This window comes from Pelodiscus sinensis, chromosome 3 (assembly GCF_052426305.1).
Source record: "Pelodiscus sinensis isolate ZL-2025 chromosome 3, ASM5242630v1, whole genome shotgun sequence".
Taxonomy (NCBI): Eukaryota; Metazoa; Chordata; order Testudines; family Trionychidae; genus Pelodiscus; species Pelodiscus sinensis.
This window is the reverse complement of record NC_143054.1, coordinates 56354826-56379363: the sequence shown is the minus strand read 5'-3', so window position 1 is coordinate 56379363 and position 24538 is coordinate 56354826.

Here is a 24538-nt window from a genome sequence, read left to right as displayed (position 1 = left end):
CTAAATATACCATTGAACTGTAACAGAACTTCAGATCTGATAGCCTGCCCGCAGGGCAGGAATATATACAAAAGATAATGCAGAGGGTTGATTATACAGGTTGGACCTCCCTGGTCCAGCATCATGGGGACCTGACCAGTCCCAAACATGAGAATTTTCCATACCAGGGGAGGTCTCCTGCTACCAGACCCCAAACTCATCATCCACTGCTGGCAGGCTGCCCAGCAGGCAACCCTGCCTTGTCCTCCCTGCAACCTGGCTGGGCTGCTTGCCCAGCTACTGCTGGCTCCCTGGGCAGCACAGGCTCTGGCTTTTGTTGTGGGTCCCCATTCCTGTGCAGCCAGGAGTAGCCATGGGGCTGGAATTCCAACCCCATCCCTGTGCAGCCCCAGCCGTGGCCCCGCACAGCCAGGGAAAGCTACTGGGCTCCGGCCCTGGTCCTGCACAGCGAGAGGAAGCCTCAGGGCTCCACTCAGTCCCCATGCAGCACCATCTCTGGCCCCACACAGGCAGGGGAACCCGTGGGGCTCCAGACCAATCCCTGCACTGTCCCAGCCTGGCCCTACACAGCCAGGGAAAGCTGTGGGGCTCCTGCCCTGGCTCTGTGCTCCTGTGGGCTGCTGGAGGACTCCAGCCCCTGCCCCGCCCTGCCCCCAGCCAGGCTGCCGACTCTGATGTCCCACCTGACTGGCCCTCCTGCCTTTAGGCTCCTGGGCTTTCTGCTCCAGGAGCATCCATGGCCCTGCCGAACCGTGGATGTTTCCAGACCATAGAGTCCTGGATTTTGGAGGTACTATAAGACTTGAATTCCACTGAGGATTCGCCAATATGTTAAATTTAAAAAGGCAGCAGTTTGTAATATGTATAGTATAAAACATCACAATGTGGGGGGGGGGGGGGGGGGCTGGCCTGTCATGGAGATTAGGTTCATCAATGGCTGTAAGTCAAGTTGTCAGGGATGTACTCCAATGCAGTGAACATCCTTAAACTTCTGACTGACAGAAGCTGGAGCTGGATGACAGGGAATAATCACTTCATAGTTGGTCAGGCCTTTTCTATTTATTCCTTCTGAAGCACCCGGCATTGGCCACTGTTAGAAGACAGGATACTGGGCTAGAGGAACCACCAGTCTGATCCAGTATTGCCGTTCTTATATTCCAATCACTATTAGTCATAATCATCAATTGTGCATGTGTTCTGTACTGTAAATTATGTCCTAGTGCTACCATATATAAAATTCCGATATTTTCATTATTAAACATCCACTATATTTTCGTTTATAATTTTGTAATAAAAATTCATACCAAACTAAAGTGGGCACACATGGTCTCCTGAATGTAATGTACATTTTTGAACATCCATACAAAAGTTTCAGGAAACCAGTTTTAAGTTAGAAGAATGAAGTTTAATGATTTCTTTATTGATTTTAAATTTTTAGCTCAGTACCGTATAATGCAAATACCTCCATTTTAAAATCAAATTTAGCAACCGATTATCCCTAAATGAGGAACAAATCTTCTGTCTGTTTTTAAGAAGGCTTTAAATAATGACTTTATGATGACAGACATTTTATAATTCTGCTCTGGGAAAATGCATTATGTAACAATCCATTTGAACGTTTGCAGTTGTTGGAGACAAAATATCAGATTGAAAATGTAGCCTCTGAGCAAATCCATCCAGGTGGCTATTAAATTCAGCTCTGCCATAAAGGGTTAATCACAGATGCCATTTTGAATCCCATATTCTCTAGCTGGTGATAATCAAAGGCTTTTTATTATCCCATCTTTTATAATTGTTATTGAGCGTCAAATGTTGGAAAATTCAACTATTCTGTTACATTTCAGTAACAGGGGACAGACTTTTAAACCTTGAGATTTTTCTATGTTTTGTAAAGTACACTGTATTCTCTCAGATACAAGGAGTCCTCTGGTACCTTAAAGACTAACAGGTTTATTTGGCACGAGCTTTTGTGGGTAAAAACCACTTCTCTCATTCACCTTAGTACAGTAAAACTCCAATAGTCCGGCATCCAATAGTCCGGCACTCCTGATAGTCCGGCATCAAAATGGCAAGAGCCTAGTGAGTGAGCTTCAGCAAAAAATGAGTCAAACGGTAACAGCAGCAGCAGCTGAACTGAGCAAAAAGGGTAAAAAAGGCTTAAAAAAAGAAAACATTACAGTATACTGTATACAGTATGTACAATAAAAAGGGTTAAATACACTTTATATACATTATATAATGTATACAGTGTATATATATAACCAGTTTATAGTACCTCCTGATAGTCCGGCATATCTGATAATCCGGCACCACTTAGGTCCCATAGGTTCCAGATTATCGGAAGTCTACTGTAGTAGCAGAGAGAGGGCAATACTGAACACTTTTGAAAAGCTCACCATATAAGTTTTAATCGTACTGATCATAATCAGGGACTTTGCCTGGCAGCCAGTAATGTTTTAACCAATGCACTTTCAAAAATTATGGCCCATGCTTTCAGCTAATGTACATCAGCCAACAATCTTCATCATGCATTGGGAATGGGAGTAGATGAATGGTCATTCTTACAGAAAACAAAAGGTCAGATACCCGGCTGGTATAAATTAGCATAGCTCCACTGAAGTCAAGTGCCAGTAATCACAATAGATCTATAACAGAATCTGGGCGAAGTTTTGACTCATGTGCTGTTCTGTTTAACACATGTGACCCGTTTCACATTTGTGAGCAGGACACTCACTGATGAGTCTTTCCCTCATGTGTCACTCGGTCTTCTTTGTGCCAGCTGTGATTGTGTTACAGGCTTCTTTTTAAAAAGCTGTAAATAGCCCTATTTAATAAAGGGCAGTGAATCTTATAGCTTTCTTGAACTATGTCCAACTCAGAAAAGCAACTTAGGACTTCTGAAAACTTTTAATCTGCTCCAATCAAACCATGTGTTATGACATCATCTTAAAGCCTAAGATATTATTTCTTGACTGTAACTCGTGCCAAACTATGTCCACTACTAATCCATTTAGCATACAGGCTCCTAACACTTGTCTGAACTAACAGATCCATAAATGTCTTATATAAGAGTATCATTGGAGAAATCAGTTCTGTCATCAGCATCTCCTCCGAAAGCTCCTGCACTACTGGCCAGCTAAGGCCACAATGAAAAAGATTACCTCAGGCTTTTACATTTTTATTTGCCTGGAATAAAACCTTTCTGGATTCACTAGGACAGATCAAGACCTTGATTCTTCACTCCATCCATGCTCTGCTCAGAGAAAGGGGGAGTCTGCAAACAGTTTGCTGCAGCTCACTGATTCAGGGCTGCCCTGGCTCCAGCATACGTCCCAGGCTATGTATACATTGCAATGCTCTTCTGAAAAAAGAAGCAGAAAAAGCTATGCAAATTGTGGTTCATAATTTGCATAGCTTTTTCTGGAAGAGGATTTTCTGACATTTGTTCTGGCTACACTGAGCCAAATGTTGGGGAGGGGGAAACCCTTTCAGTACATTTCTTCCTCGTAAAACAAGGTTTACAGAGATGCCGAAAAAAGTGTCTGCTCTTCCAAAAAAATTTCGGAAGAGCAGACGCGTTCCCTGGATATAGCCTCAGTAAGTAGCACAGCTGCCCCTGCAAGCTTTCCACCAACAAGAGTTCCTCTGTTCAGGGGAGAAGTCTCCATCAGCTATCTTTGGACAGTTCAATACCACTTTTCACCAGTTAGGGTATGTCTACACTACCCCGCTAGTTCGAACTAGCGGGGTAATGTAGGCATACCGCACTTGCAAATGAAGCCCGGGATTTGAATTTCCCGGGCTTCATTTGCATAAGCCGGGCGCCGCCATTTTTAAATCCCGGCTAGTTCGAACCCCGTGCCGCGCGGCTACACGCGGCATGGAGTAGCTAGTTCGGATTAGGCTTCCTAATCCGAACTAGCTGTACTCCTCATTCCACGAGGAGTACAGCTAGTTCGGATTAGAAGCCTATTCTGAACTAGCTACTCCGTGCCGCGTGTAGCTGCGCGGCACGGGGTTCGAACTAGCTGGGATTTAAAAAAGTGGCGGCGCCTGGCTTATGCAAATGAAGCCCGGGAAATTCAAATCCCGGGCTTCATTTGCAAGTGCGGTATGCCTACATTACCCTGCTAGAACTAGTGGGGTAGTGTAGACATACCCTTTCACAGGGCAAGCATTCTCAATGGAGCAGAGAATCTGTCCTTGGTATTTTTAGAAAGAGAGCAGCACAAATACTTGGCTCTTTCCCCCTTCTTTACTACCCACACTGATTATGGTTTGTTTCCTTCTGTATTGTACAATATGGAGCCCTTGTATTTAACTTAAAAACAATGGTGGTATTGATAGGCATGGCCAAGTCTCAGAAGAGTTTGTTCAAGCATTCAAAAGTTGCAATTAATTTTGGGTCAGCACTGGGACTGTCCAAACTGCTTGAAACTGTGAAATTAGACTGAAATCTCCCAAGAACATTCTCTCTCAGATTCTTTTATCCCTTTAAGTTTGGTTTAAGTTTAGAGCAAAATGTGTGAAGATTTCAGAAGAGTCTTCCTTTTTTTCTGAATAAGTTTGTCCTTTGCTGCAGGAATCCTATTTTAGGATTGTTTTAAACCTGCGGTCAATTAATTTTACCTGGTGACCCTTAGTTCTTGTGCTATCAGGAGTAAATAATACTTCTTATTTACTTTCTCCACACCACTCATGATTTTATAGATTATAGACCTTTAGCCTATCCTCCCTTAGTCATCTCTTTTCCAAGCTGAAAAGTCTCAGTTTTATTAATCTCTCCTCCTACAAAAGCTATTCCATGCCCCTGGTTATGTGTGTTGTCTTTTTCTGAAATTTTCCAATTCCAATACATGTTGAACCTCTCTACTCCAGGACCCTAAGGACTTGATGGTGCTGAACTAGAGAATTTGCTGAACCATGGGAGGTCATTATTGTCTAGCAGCATTACCAACACTTCCACTGCTTACTATGCTCTTAGAAGACAAAGGGGTAAATTAAAGCTAAATAATAGCACAGAACACTGAGACCCAGGACTGGTGGTTGTAAACAAACTTTATGGGACTGCGGGAAACTTGGTCATACCCATGGTAAGTGGACTTCTGGCTAACTAAAAATCATCCCGGACCATGGATATTGTTGGACCAGAGTGACTAGAGAAGTTTAACCTTCACTTATTTATTGAGATGAGGTGACCGCATCTGTATGCTGTATTCAAGGTGTGGCCATGCCATGTATTTATATAGAGGCAATATGATATTTCCTGTTTTATTATCTAACCCTTACCTAATGATTCACAACATTTTAACAGCTGCTACAGCTCAAAATCACTGTGTCCTGTAGATAAAACAGACTTAACACTTTGCATTTTGATACTCCCTATCCTCTCACTCTGTCTGAGGCTCACTGATCCCCTTGCTGGGAATAGTTTTTGAATGCATTTAATCAGCAACAGAAAGAGAGAGATGGAATCTGCAACATACACGTGATTCTTTTCTACTTACAGAATTATCTATCACTCTTATACATATGGCACACCACAGAAAAACACTTCTGGGTGATTCAGTGCTATTATCTAAACAATTCTGTCAGTCAACCTAGACCATGATAAATACTTGTTTGTCCTACAAGGTAATCACAATTGTGATTCTACCCTACACTGTCATTAGCCTTGATTGTCAAAGGTTAGAGCCCTTCCAGATTTGACAGATTTCCTGGTTTCATATCCATCTACAGTGCAGAAATGATCCTGACAGATCTTAAGTAATCATTGCAATTTCTTTAGAAGTTTCATCTTTTATTTTTAGCCATGGAATGACTGATGAGTGGAACAAATCACGTGAACTCTCCAAACATCCACCAGTAAACCCACCTTCAGCCATAACCAATTTACATTATATTAATAATTCTTCCCAGTATATTGTAGTTCTTTCCTGTGCTGTAGCTATTTAGGAAAGTCCACTTTAGAGGATAGGATTATAATGACCTTGATAAATTTGGACTTGTCTTTCAAAAATTTCAGAATAATTCTCAATGTACTACACTTAGGAAGGGAAAATCAAACATGTAACTCTAAACGTGGAATAACTGAATAGGCAATAAAACTGCAGAAAAGGGTCTAAGTGTTACTCTGTTGCACATATCGAATATTTCAACAATGTGATATAGTTACAGAAAAATGCTAATAGCATTTTGGGGTACATTAAAGAGTTTCATGAGTAAGACACAGGAAGGAATTGGCCTGCTCTACTCAGCAATGGGGAGGCCTTGGTCGGAGTGCTCTGTCTGGTTTTGGGTGCCACATTACAGAAGGATGTGGACAACACAGAGAGAGTCCAAAGGACAGCAACAAAAATGATAAGATTTAGAAAGTCTGAGGAAACTATGAGGAAAAGTTTCAAAAACTGGGCATCTTTAGACTTGAGAAAGAAAGACTGATGAGGCACCTCATAGTCTACAAATGTGATAAGGGCTGTTAGAAAGAGGGCAGTGATCAATTGTTCTCCATTCCCATTGAAGGTAAGACAAGAACCAATGGGCTAAACAAGGGAGATTTGGATTAGATATTAGGAAAAAACTTTCTAATTATAAGGAGAGTTAAGCACTTGAATATTTTACCAAGGGAGATTTTTAAGAACGGATTGGACAAGCACCTGTCAGATATGGTTTAGGTATAGTTAGTCCTGTCTCAGCATGGTGGAATAATTTAGATGACCTCGCAATACCCATTCTATAATTCTATCAGTCATGTACAAAATATTATGAATACAGTTCTTTCTTTTTCATTCTGGCACCTAGATTACATGATCAGAAGAAAAATGAACAAAAAAGGCAATGAAAAGCAACTCCCATCAGTCTAAAAGAGCTAATTCCCAGTATCTTTCCCACCTGTATTACTTCTACTGCACACAATAGTGTATAATGTAGACTCTAAATTATGTATATAGTCATGTGCCATTCATGTTAATTATGACTGGTGCTCTTGGAATATATGGCATATTAGAATAAATAGCAGCTTTAAGGAAAATGTTACGGGTGAGTAAATGGTTGTATGCACGGATCTTACTTGATCACAGTGAGATTGTGTGTGTGTAGCTCCATATCCCACTTTGAAAGGGGGTATGTTGCTGTTACCTAGCACTGTAAAGCCTGTAGTGACACCAGAAATCAGATTTTGTTTATATGTACTACAGTTGGAAATGCATCCTTTGACATCTTCTAAACTTGCCTTTTTTTAACAGGTTGGAGAGATTGCTAAGCACTAATATGTGGAGAGGCCTCTCCACATAAGTAAGTCAGCATACATTGAAACAATAAGCTGTTATAACCATGGATTGATGTTACTGTCAATTTGCAGGTGTCCAATATACCTGTCCTTTGCTACACACACATGGGAAGGCAGTGTAGTCTAGTGGATTGAGTAGGGAAGTGGGAATCAGGCTGAGGCATTCAGAGTGTGGGATAGGCTGAGCCTGCACTAAGGTTACAAAGCAAGAAGATCCCAGACTCACTAAGACCAGACCCTGCACTCCTTGCCCTAGCCTGGTGAAAGTAAGTGATGGGGGAGTGAGAGGGAAATGGAGTGAGCAGGATGGGGCCTCAGAGAAAGGAGCAGGGCAAGGATATTTGGTTTTGATGTAGATCCTGTATGGTACTTAAATTCAAATAGTGATCTTGTGCTAATGCAGTCTGAAGACCACTGGCATAGACAACATGTCTATAATTATTACAGTTAACCCAAGAAGACTAGCATAAGGTCTAAGAAGTAACCTTATACAGTTAATGTTATTAGAATCTTCTGCTACACTTTAGTACTGGAAGCATCAACTATACTAAAAATGGAGAATACTATGAATAATTTGGTTCATTTCGCTACTTTCGGTAATATTAAGATTTTAATGGCACTCCTACTATTTGGATAGCATTTTATAACAAAATGACTAAGTCTGACTGTATGCCCAGTGCAGTCACTAGAAAAGTTCCCATTAATTTTAATGGTACAAGACCAGTCCCTAAAATGTCAACAATTCTTCATCTTGAAAAATACTTTTATCTAGGAAGTAGAGATACTTGTGAGGGTAAAGGAAAAATGTCCTGCATGATTGTCATGGACTGTGTCAATTCATGTTAAAATATTTTGTATCAAAAAGGTTTCTATTTATAGAGTTTGTGTTTTAGCTCTCATGTAAGACAGTGGTATACTTTGTCAAATACAAAACACGTGCTGCTTGTATTATAAAAGTCAATAATTCTAAGGATTTTCAGTAAATGTGCAATTTTAAAATGTTTCCCTTCCTCTCTGGTAATTTAGATAAAACAGAGAAACATTTTGCAGATGCCAGGAGAGTCACAGATGGTGAATAATTTTTCTTTGAAAAATAAATAGTAATAAGCAATAACCAATTCAATTACAATAGGAATTGGTGTTTGTTAGACTCATTGATCTGATTGTCTTGTTTGATATATCAGCCTCCTTATGTAAGTCACGCACGTACTGGGTGTGGTTCACTGTCCCATGCAGTGGCACTTAGACCACTTACAGTGGGAGGTAAGAATGAATGAGCTCTACAGACTGAACTGAGAGCCAGCTGGCTTTATCACTCAAGCTGTAGTGGCTCTTCCATGAACCTCCAGAGGTCCCAGGTTTGGTTCTGACAGTAGGTGGTTACACTTACACTGTGTAAAAATTTGCCCTGAGCAGAATTCTGATTCAGCACCAGTGTTCCCTCTAATGTGTGTTCCTGTGTGACTGTGCACAAGAAATTCTGAGCCTGCCCACCTCCTTTGCAGAGCTGTGCAGTGGCACCAGCCTTCCTGGACCTGGAAGGTGAGTGGCATGGTTGTTCTTGGGGCCATATGGTGGGTAGGGTTGGGGACAGGAACAGGGTTGTGACCTCGGTGAGAGGCAGCTGCTCTGGCTGCTGCCAGGGCTGACGTCATGTTGGGAGGCGGCATGGTGGGCGGCTACTGCTGCCTGGGATTGTGGCCATGGGGTTGGTTGGTGAGTGCCTCTGTGGGGAGTTGGGGCTATGGGGGGGAGAACAGTAAAGGAGGAGGGAGGGGTGCTAGCTGTGTGCCACAATGGCACACAGCCTAACAAGCGCACATGACATCAATATTGGCGCACAAGACATGGCTGGAAAATTGGAGCTCACAGATGGAAAATCTTAGAGGGAATACTGTTCAACACCTTACTCCTTCTTTCCATAACTGGAATTAGGTGGAAGCACTGAAAAATGAACATTTTATTTGTGAAAGCCATGAACTGATGCTGCAAGTTTGCAGGACAAAAAGTGCAAATCAAGGCCAACCTGGCTTCCTTTTTAAAAGTAAAGGATGGCTGAGAGATAAACACCCTGGGCTGTTTTTGGTGTTCAGCCTTCACTTGAGCACCTCTGCTCTTATAACTTCAAATTTCCAGTCAATCATTTCTCAGGGCAGTTGTCCATTTCATTGCTTAAAGCTGATTTGATCACATTCTAAGAAGCAGACCAACAAGACTAAGCATTCTTTGGTGTCTGTTAATGTAACAATGTTATTGAAAGCAGCCTCTCAGTGAAAGAGCTTTTCTTTTTCCGGGATTGTCAGGGGTTCTACTTTTCCTCTTGGATAAGCAACATTTGTATTTTGAATCATGCTGCTATACAAATTTAGGAGTCCTGGAGAACTGTGATTGCTTAGTCACACTAATATTTTGCTTGAAAAAGAATGACGTTTAAATGATGAGTCTAAGCCTTAAGCTAATGTGTATGTACATACATGGAGTTTTGAGGAAATTAATGGAAATTCAACTGTCACGAATTCTGTGTAGTCAGGCCATAATGAAGGAAAATTAATTTCCAAATGATTCACCTCTTCAGGATCAGAATATAGACTATTCATGCTTTCGAAAGTTAATTCCTCAGGAAAGATGTAACAGAAAACCTCCTTTTTTCCCAGCCTCTTCTTCCTGAACAAACTGTACCCTTCCATACGAATATTCCAGTCATGTACATTATCTCACCAAGTCTCTGGGATTCCAGTTATGTCATTGTGTGATTATGATTATCCACTAATATTTCTAGTTCTTCCTGTTTTTCCCCCACACTTTTTGCATTAGTATTCAGATCTCTGATGCTACATCTACACTAGGAGCCTCTTCTGCAAGAAGAAATGCAAATGGAGCACTTATTTGCATATGTCATGCTCTCATTTGCATTTTCTCCTCTGATCCCTTTTGCGCAGAGGTTTTTGCACAAAAAAGCACTGTGTAGACGGCTCCTTTTTCCGCAAAAAAACCCTTTTGCGCAAAAAACGGCTCTTGCGCAAAAGGGGGCATCTGCACAGTGCTTTTTTGTGCAAAAGTCTCTTACGCAAATGGGAGCTGAGAAGGAAATGCAAATAAGAGTGTAACATATGCAAATGAGTGCTCCATTTGCATTTCCTCTTGCGGAAGAGGCTCGTAGTGTAGTTGTAGCATTCGGTGTTCATTAGATTTCCCTGTCTGTGTTCCCTCTACTATTTATGAGCATAATTAGTCAGCTTGCTCAAGAATATACTAGAAAGCACAGTCCTACATTACAAAGAGTTGGACAAGATAAATTAACGGATCTATTTTATCCCTAAATTTTCTGTTATTCATCACTATGGCAGTGATGGATAATAACTGCATAACTGAATCTGATTTAAAGGTTACTCCTGCCACTGCTCCATTTTGATTTGTGATTGCAATATCAGCCAAATCATTTACACTTCGTTTCTTATAAATCGCAATTATTCAAGTCATTTGTTTACTATTATATAGCTTCTATTCATTGTTAAAACACATAAACATAGAGCATACAGTGCACGTATAATGTTAATCCCATGCAAATCCTGAATAAATACTTGCTTCTCACCAACAAACTGGCAGATCAGCAATTCACCTCATCTCTGGAAAAAAGCTGCCACTGAAAATATACATTGAAAAATGAAATATAACTGAGATCCTCTTCCCAGCCCTATAAATTACATGAACATCAGGAATGGAGACAACTTCGAGTTCTCATGAAGATCATTTTAAGGGTTTCAGACAAGCAGCAACGTATGGTAACAGTCAAAGAGCCAAATCTTCAGCTGTTGTAAATTCAGTTGGCTTAGCTTAAGGTCAGACTAAATGATCTAATGGTCCCTTCTGGCCTTAGCGCTACGAAATGAAATCTAGGAAATTCAATGAAGGATCTCCTGCAGATGGGGATTTAGCTGATGGTGTTCTTTATAACATCAAATGAACAGTATCAGGTGAGAGAGATTTTCCATTGGGGGAAGGGCTGTACTGGTTTATACAATATGCCGGAAAAGACCAGAAATTCCTGCTAACACACCTCCTGAAAGCCTTCCCCGAGAGTCAACATTCGTGGACTCGAAACACATGGGATTGAATTGTGCCCATGGTTGGGGGGGCACTATTGAAAGTCCCACCCATGATCAGGAAGGGTATGTCTACACTACCCCGCTAGTTCGAACTAGCGGGGTAATGTAGGCATACCACACTTGCAAATGAAGCCCGGGATTTGAATTTCCCGGGCTTCATTTGCATAAGCGGGGAGCTGCCATTTTTAAAACCCCGCTGGTTCGAACCCCGTGCAGCGCAGCTACACGGGGCTCGAACTAGGTATTTCAAACTAGGCTTCCTAGTTTGAACTACCATTACTCCTCGTGACTACCTAGTTAGAACTACCTAGTTCGTGCCCCGTGTAGCCGCGCTGCACGGGGTTTGAACCAGCGGGGTTTTAAAAATGGTGGCTCCCCGCTTATGCAAATGAAGCCCGGGAAATTCAAATCCCGGGCTTCATTTGCAAGTGCGATATGCCTACATTACCCTCCTAGTTCAAACTAGGAGGGTAGTGTAGACATACCCGAACAGATTTGCAATGAAACATACTGTGCCCTGGCACAGACTCCCCACCCCAACAACAGGGGGCCCCCAGAGCCAGGCAGTCCAGCACCAGGTCTGGCAGACACTGCTGGGCACCAGTCCCTCTGCAGAGAAGGCTGTGGCGGGGACAGGAGAGCAGGAAGGCTCACCTGAAGCCTGCAGCCTCAAGAAAGTTGGTAGGAGCCAGCGAGCAGCGCGTACATGGACTGGAAGACTTCAGAGGAGCACAGGGCAGCTGCCCAGCTGGCCAGAGAAAACCAGCGCTTTGAAGTGGGAAAGAGCTGCTTCTCTCCAGCAGCAAACTGTATGGCTGTGCTGGCCCCTCCTCCTGAATCTTCCCACTCCTGTAATGTTGTGTTGCTGTTGGCTGCCACCTGGTGAATGGCTGCTGTTCACAGGTGAAGGGGAGAGTAGCTGGGGGATGGAGAGGCTTTCAGCCCCCACTATTAGGAATGTTCCCATGCCACTGCTGTTAAACCTAATTGGAGAATGAGTGGTCCACACTACGGCCTATCCAGGCCCACCTGTAGCCACACCTCTGCTCTTTCAGACATTTATAATCTGCCTAAAAATCAAGGTGAATTTTTGAGCAATAATGACGTGATGTTATGAGTCTGGCAGTCAAAAACACAGTCACTCTGACCCACTATGCCCAGTTTAGTCTCTGGGAGTAGCTCTGGCCTCCTGCTGCACTCATGCACGGGGCAAGCAGCAACAAATAGTCCAACGCAGGCCTCGATTCAGGTGGGGTGGCCAACCAATCTGTGCAGAGTCCCCATGCCCTTATCTCAGGGTGGGGTGGTAAAGTAAAATATAATAAGCCCGGCCTGGGTTCAGGGCAGGCCAGCAAAATAACAGTCTGAAGTCCAGCCTTAATTCAAGGTGGGACAGCAAAGTCAATAGTTCAAAAGCCCTTCCTTGGTTCAGGGCAGGGTGGCAAAGAAAATAGTTAGACAGTTTAGACAATCGTTTGTCTCCTGGCTCAGGAGAGGGTGCAGGCAATTCACCTATGGTGGCAGAGAGGGGGAGAGTAGGTGGGTGGCAGGGGGGGGACTCAGGCCCACCCACTCCACTGCATCCCAGCCCAGGGCCCTAGAAACAGCAGTACCAAATGCTGCTGGGTCAGCAGTGACTCACGCTGATCTGGGCATCTAATTGTCAGTGCAGTTCCCTGGGCCACTTCCCTTCTCCCCCTCAGAGCGTACCTGGGTGTCCGGCAGGTCTCTCAGGGAGTCAGAGGGTTCCAGCTCCAGCTGGGGTCCAGGTGATCCTGGCCAGTCCACAGCAGCTTGCAGGTTCTCCAGAAACCCTGGTGCAGTAAGCAGTCCCTCTTGGTTACCGTCCAATAGGGGCAAGCCAGTTCTCCGCCTCTTCTAGGTTCATCTCTTCTCTTGAGTGCACAGGGGAGGCTTCTGGTTCCTTCAGTGGCTGGGGCCTCTCTGGCAGGCCTTTTATCTCTCTGCCCCTGCCCCCTGGCTTCTGGCCAGGTGGATAATTAGGCTCAAGTGCAGCCCACCAAGGCTCTGGGAGAGGCACCTCCCCTTCAGGGTCAGTGGGTGGCAAATCAGATCCACTACAGGACCACAGAAATAAGAAATTGGTTTTTCTGTTCTGTTTGTAGACTATTCTCTGACCGTAATAAAGGAAAACAAACATTTGTTGATGGGCATTCTAACTGGAGACATGTTACAAGAGATAGTGCTAATCATGAAACTTCCAAAGCTCATATTGATGCTATGTGTAAGTTTGTTCAAAGATGTAAATTATCTGGAAGAACTGATTCTGTGTTATCAGCTTAGTTTGTGAAGGATTGTTCTTATTGGAGAAAAATGCTGAGATGTGTTGTTGTCCCAGTGAAAGTGTTGTCTTCTTTGGGATGACCTCTAAGAGGACATGATGAGTCATGCATGTCAAATAAAAAAGGTAATTTTTTAATCTGCTTTGAATATCTTAGTGAATTTAACAATTTTCTCAATAAACATTTGAAAAATTATCAGAATTATTGCTTGGGGCAGACCATCTCTTATAAAGCACCAATCCTGCAATGAATTCAATTCATTACTATAATGGCAGAGCAGCTCAGAAACCAGTTCACTGATGAAGTAAAGGATGCCAAGTACCATTCCTTAATAGTCGTTTCAACATCAGATGTGAGTCATGTAGACCAATTAACATTAATTTTAAGATATTTTACTGGTAATGGTGAAGTTGTAGAGTGATTTCTTTGTTTTGTCCCACTAAATTCCCACACTTCTGAATGTCTAGAGGCAACAGTTTTGGAAATCATTGCAAATTTAGGTTTGGGTATCAAAAATTGTTCTGGGCAGAGCTTTGACAATGCCGCAAATATGTCAGGAAAATATTCAGGTCTAGACTGACGAATGCAAATCCCTGCACTTTATTAATACCATGATTCAGCCATTCCTTAAATTGAATCTGCAATTCTGCAGCTGCATCTTGTGAGGGAGCTATATGGTTTTTTGACTTTGTTCAAAACAGTTGTGCTTTTTTTTTGGTTTCCACACATTGGCGTAGTACTCTACAATCACGCTTGGAGCAGGGAAATGGAAAATATTTGACAGTCAAAAGAATGTGTGACACTAGGTGGTCTCCTCATGCAGATGCTGTTTTGGCTTTGAAAATGAGCTATGATTTTATAAGAGAACCTTATTAGACATAGCCACATCAAATTCTGAAAAACCATGTGTGAAAACTGAATCAAAACCCTTAGCAGAAAAGTTTGAAAAACAGGATATTGCTATTTTCACTGTTTTGTGGAACCATTTACTTCAAAGAATTAATGTAGTCAGCAAATCACTGCAAAAAGTTGATACAAATTTATTGAATGCTGCACAATTGTTAGTCTCTGTTACAAGTTTTGTCATGGAAGTTTGAAATGACTATAGGTCCATGGAAGCAGAGGCACTAATATTAACAGCAGGTTTCCCTGATATACCTAATGAGAAGTATTAAAAAACCCAGGAAGTTATTTTTTGATGAAACTAGAGACAATGAAATCAATTTATTTGTGACATAATAATAGTGCAATTACAGAGTGGAAGTGAATCTCTAAAGAAAACTGTTGATTTATTTTGCATGGTTTTTGACAGAAGTATAGATGAAGATGCTAAAAGCTACTACAGTAAGAAATTAAGTGAATTCTACCGAGAGGATATAGAAACAAATCTTTTTGAAGATGAAATGAAACATTTCATTCATTTTTATCGAAAAAGATGAGGTCTGTGCTTCGAGATCCCCAGTTGATTTGTAAAGAGTTGAACATGATGGTTTGCAGGCAACCTTTCCAAATGTGGAAACCAATCTGAAAATATTTTTAACAATACCTGTCACAAATGCTTCTGGTGAATGTTCTTTTTCTGTATTGAAACGAGTTAAAATTATTTATGAAATATGAGAAGTCAGAAACATTTGACAATTTCAGCAATATTGACAATTGAAAGTGCCTTTTTATGAAATATTACTTGCGATGACTTTTGTGATGATTTTGTAAAGAAAATATGTAGAAAGAAAGCTATCCGAATACATTTTTTTTTTTACAAATTGAATAAGTTTCTTCAGAGGAAATTAACTTTTATTTTTCCATCATCTACGCATTTTATTTTTAGACATTTTTCACGATAGCATAATGCAAATACAAGCTTTCATCTAGACCAGAAGTTCTCAAACTGTGCTCTGAGAACTTCATTCAAGTGAATTGAGGAAAGGTTATAAATTTTTTTTTATAAAGCTCTTATCCAAAGCACTTTACAATAATTTGCTCATGGTACAAACAAAAGATGGGATGAGGCATACCTGGGTGGTCGACAAATACCTTTTATGTCGGCGGGGAGCGTCCAGACTATCGCGCTTATCAGCTGTTTGTCGGCTCAGCGCGGCAGCCATGTAAATTTAAATGAAGCGGCGATTATTTAAATCGCCGCTTCATTTTACTGTGTCGGGTAGCCTAATCTACATGCCTCTGTCGCCAGAGGCATGTAGTCTAGACGCACCCTCAGGGAAAAGGGATCTAGAAGTCACAGTCCACTAAAATAAAGGGATAAGAGAGTCTGAAAGCACTGTTCAGCAAAAGCTTACATGGTCAGAGCAATAGTGTATATGACAGAGAGGAGTGAACCTTGAAGAACAATTAAGAAATACTTTCTCTTCTGCCAGATAACATCTGTTTCCATAGTTGAAATTTAAGTTGATAGTGTCATCTAGTGACCAAATAGCAAAGGATTTTTCATGAAGCTACATAGCTGAAGTATATATCTAAAGAAGTATCCCTTTTCTATTATTGGACATGTCCACCCCTCCTCTCTCTCTGTTGCTTCAATTTATTATTGGTAGCAACTATTTTCTAAACTGATTTCCCACAGGTGTCATTCTTTTAACAATATTTACTATCTGTTACTGAGACATAAAATAGAAACCCAGAGCAGTTTCACAGCATGTCAGAAAAATTTCCCCTTGGCACTGAGACATTTTACATAAGCCATTTGAACATGTATCAGTATATCTTGCGGTTAACCTAGAAACTGGCAAAGAATCAACAACAAATTCTTAATTCTAAAGAAAACTCCCACACTGTAATAACTCTCACCTTTACAGTCAGTTCTCTTGTCTAATCATGTTAGGTTTGGCTGCTGTAAACTATCAGGAAGATGTCAGTAAGTTAAAGAAATGTTTTATGGAAAATCCTTGGAAATGTATTTTGTGCATGTGGGCAGTACAGTGTCATCACTGTAAAAGCTTCATAAGGGAATCAATTTGGTGCTTGCTTATATTTGTAGTGCTTTGGGTTTTCATATGGTCATGCAATAAATCTAACTGGCTTCAAGACTGAGTTTGCTAATTTTAGGGGTGGGGGAGAATGATATGATGAGATTGCCTACAAATCGCCAGTGGCCAAAGATAGGTCATTTCTGGTTGAACTTCCCTGGTCCAGCACCCTCAGTACCTGACCAGTCCTGAACAAGGGACTTTGCCAGACCAAGGGTATGTCTACACTACAAAGTTAATTCGAATTAACGGATGTTAGTTCGAATTAACTTTGATAGGTGCTACACTAGCGCTCCGTTAGTTCAAACTTTAATTCGAACTAGCGGAGCGCTTAGTTCGAACTAGGTAAACCTCATTGTACGAGGACTAACGCCTAGTTCGAACTTACTAGTTCGAACTAAGGGCTGTGTAGCCCTTTAGTCCGAACTAGTGGGAGGCTAGCCCTTCCCAGGTTCCCCCTGGTGGCCTCTCTGAGCACAACCAGGAAAACTCCTCTCCTCTCCTCCAGTCCCGGGCCCTTAAAGGGTAGACTCTGGCCAGACGGCACTTTGCAGAAACAGCCCTGCCAGCAGTCACTGCCCCTGACCCAGTGGCCGCAGGATGAGCAAGGCAGCCAGTGGCAGTGACGTGTCCCCCGCCCAGTCCCCCAGCACCCAGGAGCCAGCCAGGAGCCGTAGACGGCGCGCACCCTCCTGGTCTAGTGCGGAGGTCATGGACCTCATTGAGGTTTGGGGGCAGGCCCCCAATCTCCATGATCTCTGCACTAGGAGGAGGAACGCGGCTGTCTATGGCCACATAGCAGCCGCCATGGCCCGAAAGGGACACAGGCGCACCCGGGAGCAGGTGCGCCTGAAAGTCAAGCAGCTGCGTCAGGCGAACGCCAGGGCTACCAGGGGTGGCGCCACAGCAGGGGCTGCCACCTGCCCCAACTTTGCTGCCCTCAACCGACTCTTGGGGGGCAGGGCGGTCCGTGCCAGCCCGGGGGACAGCGAGCCAGGACCGGAGGGCCCTGACGTGGGCACACCGGAGGGGCCACCGCCAGCTGTTCCAGCAGGGTCGTCCAGGGAGACCGTACTGGGTAAGTAGTTCAAATTAAGTAGTTCGGGGGGGGGGGGGGAGGCAGGAGGGAGACCAGAGACCACGCGCGTGGGCCATGCCTTCCACAGATCACGCAGACACCTGTGCACGTGTGAGCACGTGCCATGCCACCCTTGGGCAGGTGGCTCCAGCTGCGTGACACCCAGGGGCAATGGCCCAATAGGCACATGCTTGTGCAAAGAGACCTGACATGCTCCTGACCCCGGGGCGGGACCCAGCAGGATGCTTTCCCTTCACATGTCCCCTCTACACGGAGGCAGGGGACATCTCCCCCTCCCCCCCGCTGCCCCGGCCACACTATACATGGCACAGGGACATGGGTGTGGTCTTGGGGCAGCTCCCAGTCCCGGGGAGAGCCAGACATCCTGACCATGGCCTCTGTACAAGCACAGCAGCTCTGACGGTGCAGGACACGGTCACCCTCACGTCGCGGGGGGGGAGGGGCTGGGCATCATCCTCTGCGTCCCCAGGGAGAACTGACCACTTCTCTTCTTTCTCTACAGCTACACCAGCTGCTCGTGCAGGGCGCACCACCCCACCCGGGACATGCTCCCGCACCCGCAGCCTGCTCCGGACTGCCAGCACGGAGCAGGACTACTGGAACCAGCACCTGGGGGCCCTGTGAGCCCTGCACCGCACACTGGAGGCCTGGATGCGGGCAGACCTGCAGCTTCGCCAGGAGCAGCTGGCTGAGCTCCGAGGGCTGAGCACAAACCTGCAGGTCCTGCTGCAGAGCATGGTGCCCCGTGCTGGTCCTGCGCCTGCTGCCCCCCAACTGCTGTCCCTCCTCCCACTCGTGCCCCCCTCCCACCTCTTCCTTTTCCCCCACCCCTGATCCCTGAGTTTCCCCACCCCGTCCTTTCCCTTGCTTCCCCCTTCCAACTCCCTGCTCCCAGTTTTCCCCCTCCCCTCTCCCACCCTCTCTCTTCCTCTCTCCCACCTCCTTTTCCCAGTCTCCCCGAGTTTTGTTCAATAAAGAGAGTTTCTATTTTTGAACACACGTGTCCTTTATTTTGTACATCAGGAAGGGGGGGCTAGGGAGGCCTGCAGCAAGGAGTTCCACCGGTTGACTCTTTGCTTTGTGAAGAACAATTTTCTGTTACTAGTTTGAAGCCTGCTACCCATTCCTTTCCTTTGGTGTCCTCTAGTCCTTCTATTATGGGAACTAAAGAAGAACTTTTCTGTATGCACCCTCTCCACCCCACGCAAGCTTTTATAGACCTCTATCCTATCCCCCCTCAGTCTCCTTTTTTATAAACTGAAAAGTCCCAGTCTCTTTAGCCTCTCTTCATATGGGACCTGTTCCAAACCTCTGATCATTGTAGTTGCCCTCCCCTCTCCCACCTCCTTTTCCCAGTCTCCCCCAGTTTTGTTTAATAAAGAGAGATTCTATTTTTGACCACACATTTTCTTTATTTTGTACATCAGGAAGGGGGGTTTAGGGAAGGGTACGTGGAAGGAGGTGAGGGAGGAATGGAGTACGAGCCCCCGATGGGGAGGACTGGGATGGCTCTGCGGGCTTCTGGGGGTGGAAGCTCTCCTGCAGCCCCCCAATTGCCCCCTCTCCCCAGATGGCAGCCTGCGGCAAGTGCAGCCGGGCTGATGGCCGAGTGCTATGATGTTCCGAGTGTGGGCACTCAGGGCATTCCAAGCCAGGACTGCTTTGCAAGCGGGGCACCCCTGAGAACTGTCTGTCCGGGGTGGGGGTTGGGTCCCTTTAAGAACAGCCCTCGGCTAGCCTAAGACAGCAGCTCCACGCTCTAAGTCCTCATCTGATGCCCTGCTGGCACTGCTTCCGGCCATCCTTAACCTCAGTTCAGGGTCCACTCAGTGTGGACATGCTAGTTCGAATTAGCAAAACGCTAAGTCGAACTAGTTTTTAAGTCTAGATTCACTAGTTCGAATTAGTTAGTTCGAATTAGTGCTGTAGTGTAGACATACCCTATGATAGATATATATGCCCTGAATCTCAGTCTGTCTCACTCTGTCAGATGACATTTAAGGCACAAAAAAGGCTCTGCCACCCCAGTCCCAGCTTGGTCACTCTTTGCCTGTCCTCTATCTCATTGTTAAGTCCCATACATTTTCCTCCTCAGACCCGTGTTTCCTGGAGGGATCCTTTCAATCGGACCCATTTGTGAGGGCCTCCATCTGCGCAATGGCACACCTGCCATTGTAGACTCTCTAGTTTCATTCTTAATAAAAGTCATAGATACCTGCATCTTCTATTTTGGATAAAGTTGGAGATGAGTAGTTTCCCAACTCTGGTGACTCTCAGGATTTGTTCGAAATTAAATTCATGTAAGACCTACTGTTCTTCTGAAGTGTTTACTTTTGAAGGCATTTAGACATCTGGCTATGCCTTTGTTGGATTTCCACCTTTCATGTGTTTAGGCAGAAATAATGAATTGAAGATTTGTAGTTTTGCCTTTAAATTGCACATTTTCAGTGATCAAATTTTATTTAAGCTAGTAAATGCAGCTGCTGCTTAGCTCATTCATGACTTTATTTCCTTCTAGATACCCCCAAAGGCTTGCACCATTAACACCAGACTATGTGATTTGATTCATTTTGTGGCCCTTTGCCTGTCAAGATAATACTTGAATTGGGAGTTGATAGAGTCCTCAGATCTTTTTTTCACAGCTAGTTATTAACCAATATTTATTTGTGAGGTTGGACAGGCTCACATTCTTTGCTTTCATGTTGATTGTTGAATCATCACTTAGAAAAGTTACATATTAAAATCTTTTAGTGTACAGTTGAGTTACTTATCGCCTATTTTTCATCCATCTACACTTTTCCCATAATGAAGTCATGGTAATGCAAAAGAGCAGTGAAAGAATGTACCTCACATTCTTGGCAAATGTCATTGCAGAATCTTTGGCCATTATCTTTGAAAACTCATAGAGATCTGGAGAGATCACAAATAACTGGAAAAAGGAAAATGTAGTGTCCATCTTTTAAAAAGGAAAGAAGGACAATCCCAGGAATTACAGACCAGTCAGCCTTACCTCAGTCCCCAGAAAAATCATGGAGGAGATCCTCAAGAAATCCATTTTGAAGCACTTGGAAGAGAGGAAAGTGATCAGGAATAGTCAACATAGATTCATCAAGGGCAAGTCATGCCTGACCAATCTGATTAGCTTCTATGATGAGTTAACTGGTTCTGTGGACATGGGGAAGTCAGTGGATGTGATATATCTTGACTTTAGAAAAGCTTTTGATACGGTCTCCCACAATATTCTTGCCAATAAGTTAAGGAAGTATGGATTAGATAAATGGACTGTAAGGTGGATAGAAAGCTGGCTAGATTGTCAGGCCAACGGGTAGTGAACAATGGCTCAATTTCTGGTTGGTGGTCAGTTTCAAGCAGAGTGCCCTAAGTATCAGTTATACAGTCAGTTTTGTTCAGTATCTTCATTAATGACCTGGATGAGGGGATAGGCTGCACTGTCAGCAAGTTTGTAGAAGACACTAAACTAGGGAGAGAGGTAGATACATTGGAGGGTAGGGATAGGGTCCAGAGTAATCTAGACGAATTAGAGGATTGGGCCAAAAGGAATCTGATGAGGTTCAACAAGGACAAGTGCAGAGTCCTGCACTTGGGACAGAAGAATCCCAAGCATTGTTACAGGCTGGGGATTGACTGGCTAAGTAGCAGTTCTGCAGAAAAGGACCTGGGGGTTACAGTGGATGAGAAGCTGGATATGAGTTAACAGTGTGCCCTTGAAGCCAAGAAGGCTAATGTCATATTAGGGTGCATTCGGAGGAGCATTGCCAGCAGATCTAGGGAAGTTATTATTCCCCTTTATTCAGGGTTTGGGGGTAGGAAGAACGTGCAAAGTCCCCTTCCACCCTGCAAGGGGCCCAGCATTTAAAGTCAACCACCAGCTGCTGAGCACAGCACTCTAAACCTTTCAGAGTGGGGGCAGGGAGAAAGACAGTTTGCATGGTACCCCTCCTCCAGTCCCTGGTTGCTCTGGAGGCAAGTGGGGGAGTGTGTGAAGTCTCCTCCCACTGCCAGGAGTGCAGGTGCCTAGAGGGAACTGCCAGCTGTTCAGAACAGCTGGCAATTCTCTCTGGGGGTGGGGGACATAGACTTCGTGCACTCCTTCACCCCCAACCAATCAGGGTCTGTGGGTGGAGAGGCACAGAAGTGTTCTGGCCCTGCCCCTTCTGCCTGATGCCCTTCCAGGGTGGCCCAGGGCCACTTCCAAAATTTCTGAAGTGGCCCCCAGTCAAAAATTATTGCCCACTCCTATGCTATAGGTAGGTTTTGTGTTTCTATTAGTGGTGCTCATTTGCACATCTCGGTGCACATACAAATTTATTGTTCACATCGATGGAAAAAATCTGCACATGGATAGAAAAAGATTAGAGGGAATTTTGATTGACATAGCTCCACCTACACTGCTGAGCTAGTCAGCTAGACTATTCAGTCAGGGGTGTAGATGGCACCCATATTCTGATGTTTGTGCCAGCCCTCCTTGCCACCAAGTACATCAACAGGATGGGATACTTCTTGATGATGGCTCAGCCACTCGTGAATCACCGTGGGCATTTCACAAACATCAATGCAGAGTCTGGAAAGGTGCATGATACACACATCTTCAGGAACACTGGCCTATACAGAAAGCTGCAGGCTGGGACTTTCTTTCCAGACCACAAAATTACAGTGGCAGATGTGGAAATGCCCATTGTAATTCTAGGAGACCCAGCTTTTCCCTTGCAGCCCTGTCTCATGAAATTGTACATGAGGAAGGAGTGTTTTAATAGGCTGAGCAGAGACCACATGGTGGTCGAATGCAGGGATTTTCCTTCACCCCCGCTATGGGGGTATATATCCCCCCTGAATTTCCCCAACACCCAACCCCACCCCAGTTTTGTGAACTAATTACATGCCAATTTAGTGATTGTTTGGAAGTTTTAATTGAAATTGAAACATTAATACACACTTTAAAAGCATATAAGTATATGATAAGATATGTGTATCTGGAAAAGTATGAACATAGACTAGCTTCCTTATACAGCTGTTGTTTTTTATGACAATGTCAGAGCATTCATTTTGGTGATGTTGGCAAACCTAATAATTTCAAATTATGATTTCTAAGCAAAGTCAAAATGAGCTCTCCCTAACAGCTAGTGATGAGCTGGGAGCTGGGAGTTGGGGGGAAAGGCTTCAGGACCAGATTGTATTTACATTCATACCTAATCTTCCTAGGTATCCAGCAAACAGCTGTGTTGCCCAAGTGATAGATTTTGGCTGGCATTGGGTTACAAATCACTTGAATGCGGTAGGGGAGTGGGGAATGAAATGTTGTTGTTCTTATTGTATGAGTAAAGGGCAGCAGAACTGTACTTAACCTGTACTGATTGAGGGCATCAAGAGAGAGGGTGGGGACAGGTGGTTTGCTTGATGGTCTGTCTGAGTCACAAGTACTATTTGACCTGCCCCTCTCCATTGTTTAAAGACAGAGCTGATTAGGCTCCATGTATAGTCTTTTGTTTTGTTAAGTGACCACTACAGCTGAAATCACTGACAATCAGGTCTAAGTGCTTAGTCCTGCTGTGGGGACAGTGTTCCTGTGGGAACAGTGTTTTTGTGTAAGAGAAAGCCCAGACTGCACTAGAAGCAAGGTTCCCCCACTGAAAGCTCAGCTGAAATCATTGAGAGCTGGGTGGAACCTCAAGAGACCAACTCAGAGAGGTCACAGTGGCAGGTGGCAGCAGACGGTGATAGCGCAAGGCCATTGGCAACAGAGTGATGGAGCGAAAGGTGGCACAACGAACAACAGTGGCCAGAGCAAACAGTGAGCAACTGGAGGAAGAAGCAAGATGCCTTCTTGCCCCCCACCTGGGAGATGTACTCACATGAAAGTACCTCTGAACTCTGGGTCTCCACTGACCAAGGACAACACCAGTGAGTGGGGTGAGGTGGAGGAAAAAATGAGGGGCACGTTAAATAAATATTTATTTGTATGACTATATTTTAGTGACTTTGCTCCAGAATGCTAGATTTGTGACTGGGAATGGAAACTTATATAAATGTGTTTCCTAGTAGGCCAAGATTTTTAAAATGCATTATTTGCCAAGGTTGTTATCTCACATCGTTGCTATCTTCAGAGGTCATTATGTTGGGGAGTTTCTGTATAAACATTTTTATTATTATAATTGATTTTTACATAAGAAAGGTCATACTGGGTCAGACCAGTGGTCCATATAGCCCGGTATCCTGTCTTCCGACAGTGGTCAAGGCCAGGTGTTTCAGAGGGAATGAACAGAACAGGTAGATCTTTGTCCAGCAATAGAAGCTACATTTGGATCAATCATAGAGCTATCCATTGAAAAAGTACTGGAAGAAGCAAAGATTTCAGTCCAGAAGTTGACTAATGAAGGCACTTATATTGAATCCTTAAATGAAGAGGACAAGAAGTGTTTGTTAAGACAACTGTAAAAGTACAAGCGACGAGGAGTCCTGTGGCACCTTATAGACTAAGTGAAGTGTAGGAGCATAAGCTTTCGTGGGCAAAGACCCACTTCGTCAGATGCATGACATGCATCTGACGAAGTGGGTCTTTGCCCACGAAAGCTTATGCTCCTACACTTCACTTAGTCTATAAGGTGCCACAGGACTCCTCGTCACTTTTGCAGATTCAGACTAACACGGCTACCCCTCTGATACTTGTAAAAGTACAGAGACTAGATTCTTAAAAATCTACAACAGTGACTTCTAGATTCTACTCAACCTTTACGTAGCTT